This window comes from Rhea pennata, chromosome 1 (assembly GCF_028389875.1).
Source record: "Rhea pennata isolate bPtePen1 chromosome 1, bPtePen1.pri, whole genome shotgun sequence".
In the NCBI taxonomy this organism is placed as follows: domain Eukaryota; kingdom Metazoa; phylum Chordata; class Aves; order Rheiformes; family Rheidae; genus Rhea; species Rhea pennata.
In genome coordinates this window covers 208679428-208683673 of record NC_084663.1, presented here as the reverse complement: position 1 = coordinate 208683673, position 4246 = coordinate 208679428, and the positions used below count along the sequence as shown (strand labels likewise).

At 54.5% G+C, this 4246-nt stretch overlaps 1 non-coding gene across 1 annotated transcript; it reads right to left on the bottom strand.

The window, feature by feature from the left end:
• Positions 1–876: 876 nt before the first annotated feature.
• Positions 877–947, bottom strand: TRNAG-GCC (transfer RNA glycine (anticodon GCC)). The gene has a single exon. It is a non-coding gene; the product is annotated as a tRNA-Gly (tRNA).
• Positions 948–4246: the final 3299 nt, after the last annotated feature.

The window sequence follows — 4246 nt, the reverse complement described above, 5'->3', positions numbered from 1 at the left end:
ACATTTCACAGCTCTGGCCAGTTGTCTCTGAGGACCTGAGCTGCTGCCTGCTGCACACTGGGATGATGGTCTTCCTGCATCAACTGCAGAGCTGAAACAACACAGGCAGATGCATCAACGACTGTCAAAGCCCGTGACACACTGGTCTCAACTTCCCTGGCTCTCTGAGCACAGAGCGCATCACTTGAGACAGCTGGAAAGCCTCCCCAGGCCTCACTCCTGCAGGGGGGTGGGGAAAAAGGCCTATGTTCTCAAGAGCTTGACAACTTCCCCCAAGTCTGCTTCCATGCAAAAGGCATTCTTGCTTTAGCAGGAACTAGGCTGGGGATGCAAGAGTTCTGAGTCCACATTCACCTGGGATTAAGCCACTCCCTAGCCAAGGTTTGGGGCAGCACACCAGAGAGAAGGGGCAGCAGAGGGCAGCAGAAGGTGCTGATGTCTTTGCCCAGACTAGGAGGCAGTGGAGTGCAGGATGGGCAGTTGTAACCTACCCGTACTTAGAAGACTCATTTCCTGCGCTCTCAGCCACCAGGCATCTGCGTTCTCCAGGATCACACCTACTCACACCGTGCAAATGTGTACACATCAAGACACTTCCCATGGTAGCCCCGGTTCCCAGGCTAGTCTCTGACGCATCTCCGACATTGGTGATGGGCTTTGGGGATCATCAGTAAACTTGCTGGGCAGGCTCTCTGTCCCTTCACCCATGTCACTGAGGAATAAGTTGAACAAGACTGGACCCCGTAGCAGCCACAGGCTTCCAACTAGACTCTGCACCGCTGAGGAGAGCCCTCCGAGCTCTGCCTTCCGGCCAGCTCTCAATCCACCACACCGTCCACTCCCGTAAGCTGCACTTCCGGAGCTAAATAGGAACGCTGCATTGGCCGGGAATCGAACCCGGGCCTCCCGCGTGGCGGGCGAGAATTCTACCACTGAACCACCAATGCCCCTGCTCCACGCTGCCACTTCCCATCTCTCCTGGCCTTTCTCCTCTACCTCTTCTCGTTCCAGGCCACTGCCCTGATCTTCACTTGAGCCCACCTCTTGCGTTGTAACTCACAAGACGCTCTTTCCCCTCCCCTCTGACATGACCTTCTCGCAGCCTCAGGCTCTGAAGAGCTTCTCAGTGGAGAGGACAAGGGCTAGAAGAAAGCATCCTCAAGGCCAGAAGGAGCACCCGGTGCTCAGACAACTTACTCTCGCCATCCCGCTCGCTGAGATGTCCAGAGAGTGAAGGACTTGCAAGCACAGACTTTGAAGCGTGCTTTCTTCCAGCGCTTCCCTCTCAGATAGGTCTCTTGACTCCTGCAAGACAGACGTTTGCACACACTCCCCTCGGTTCCTCTTTCTTCAGTTGGAGGCTAGGGGTTTCAGGAGGAGAAAGTAGGGGCTTTTGATTTGGGAGCACACGTCACCTGAGAAAAGACAAGAATGGGAAGCCTTAGAGTGTGCTGGCGAGAAGACAGGGGGAAACAGCGTGGCAGATCCCTTGCTGCAGGAAAAGCTACACAGAATGGAGCCACAGAGAGCCACTGCCTGTCTGGATGCACAGCCCAGTCACGGAGATTGTGTATTAAGCACAGGAGGTGCTCCGTGGCACGAGCACTCTTGTAGTGACACCAAAGGAAATGCAAGGAACTGTGTTCTCCAGAGGAGTCACGCTCTTTTGCTGCACTGGAAATACAGCACGACTGGCCTCAGCGAGGAGGAGGAGGAGGAGGAGGAAGTGGGAGTGGGAGTCCTTTCCGCTTTTCTCCATGCAGCCATATGAGGCCTGCAGCAGCCTCATAGCAAATGAATAACCAAGAATTCCTCTTGGCGAGAAAAGGCCCAGGCAGAATTAAGATCTTCAGCAAGTCACTCTTCTAGCGAACCATCTACGAGGATTTCCCCGCTGCGGAGCCGGCTGTCAACACTCAAGAAAGCCATTTGCCAATGGCCCCTTTGCTTCCTGAAAGGACACAGAGCCCCAGACTTCTTGAGAGGACAGGAGAGGCTTGGGAGGGGCAGAGGACAAGGAAACAATCAGAGGGCTTTTCCAGCTTGTCCTGCTTAGCCCATGCATCTGTCTTTTGCTGTCTTTTGCGGTAGAGATACCCATGGGGCATGCCCCTTTGGATGCCAATCAGTTTGTGACACCCGGGACTCCAGAGCCTGGGCGCCTCCACAGCCTCAGTGGAGCCGTCAACACACAAAGGGCGCAGAACACAGTCCAAACCGTCAAGGTCCGCTCTTACCAGCCTGCTGGTGGCCCGACTGAACTCTGTGAAAATATAGGCCACCATGCCCCACGCCAAACAGTTCTCCACACCAGAGCGGAACAGCTCCTTCATGAAAGAGAGGATCGCAGCCTTCACCTGCCAGGGAGCGATTGCCAAGGAGGGGAGCGATTAGTCCTTCTCGCCAAAAGCTCAAGGAAAGCTGCCTCTCACCGGTATACACATAAAGTCCCTAGGATCTGTGGAGGGCTGACAAGGAGGCAGAAGATTTCTTAGCTTCTGGTTTCACTGCTGGGCTTCACCGCCAGGCCTCCTCTTTAGCCAATGCAAGAATGCGGCATGCCCCTTCCCCTCGGCAGTCTCTCTCCCGCCTCTTTGCAAGGCTCCACTTAGAGCTCGTCAACCATCACCCGGAAGATGTGCCCAGCTGCTCATTCGGCAGTCCCAGCCACTGGACAAGGCAGTCCCCAAGGCCCCCTCCTCACAGTAGCTCTGCTGCTAGCAGGACAGAGCCGGAAACCTGGGCTAGGTCCAGAATAGCACCCTACTCTCACTTCCTTGCCAGGGTCGACACAGAGGGAAGTGCTTTTGCTGCCACTCACCGCGGTACCATCCCTTCCGCAACCACCTCACCTTACTCCGGTGGTCTCCAAACACAGATCCCACTGCCTTCACAACCAGGCGCATTTTCTCTCTTATTCTCAGAGCTGAAAGAAATACGGATACGCTGCCGCAGAGTGCCCTCTCAACAACAACGTGGTCAAAGGCTCCCTATCCTGCACAACTCGGCGGAAAGCACAGGTCAGAAGTCTGGTGTCAGTAGAAGCAGCAGAAGCTGTGAGCAACTCCGCTTCTACAGGCACAACTATTTTACGGGGACTGCCTCACGCAGACAGACTTAGAGGGATGGGATCTCCCCTGCAATTTGCTGCTGTTTGTGCTTGGAGCCTTCCTGAGCTTAAAACGTCGCCCCTGGGGCAGCCCGGCTTCTAACTCTCCAGGCAGATTCTTCAGCTGCTTCAGTACAGTTCAGCAGAACACAAGTCACCTGGATAACACAACCTTTGTGAGCACTTAGCATCTCTGTGCCTCACCACTGGCGTGACCTTTCTCAGTTGAACCGGGGAGAGGAGCTTGGGCCACGTTTAGTGTGCGTGCAGTCAAGCCCACACCACTCCCCTTACTGTCCTCCAAGTGTTACTTACGGTCACAGCGAACCAAAGATCTGAGCAGGTACAGGGACGTTGTTCTACAAGCCTCGCTCTCCGTCCCTGAAAGGCAAAACCAGCAAGCGCCTCTTTGTGAGAGGCAGGAGAGAGGCCAGCGGAGCAGCCTGAAAGGCAGACTGTCATCTCTCCAGCCGGGAGGCGGTGCAGGGCTTTGCCCCGCATTTGCTCTCTCCACTCCCTTCAGAAAACACTGCTCTTTCTCCTCTAGACAGCCCCAGCCCCGGAGAGAAGGAATCCTGTGAAGGGAGACCCTCAGCTCTTCAGAGCTGACAAGTGGCAGGAAGAAGTTACTAGGGCAGAAGTGAGACCCACCATCCACTTTGTTTGTGCTGGGGCCAATCACCAAACCCTTTCCTCAAGCCTTCCCTTGCCCAAAACTGTTGCCTATGGCACACATCTTGTAGGGAAATAGCTGACTGCCTCGTGATCCTGGAGTCTCCATCTTTGGGGGTGAAATTCAAGTCTTTGGATTACTTTGAGAAAATTGTTAGCAATGAGAACCTAAAAGCAGTGAAGTCCATGGAATCTATCGTTCCTCTTCAATTCCTTGCTCAGCCCCTTCCCAGCCTCATCAGGACAAGCTGTGGGCTTCTCCCATCCCACAGGTGAATGCTGTAACACAAGGCTGCTACATAAAACATAAGTAATGCACTGAAATCAGCTCTCTTTCCACCTGCTGTGTTTTGTGTTGAATACAGCCTGGGTAGTTCCGTCCACAGCCCAAGCAGTACTACTCCACTCTCTCTCTTTCTAGGGCCTGGCATTTTGCACCCTGCTGCCATACAGGATGCCTGCGGG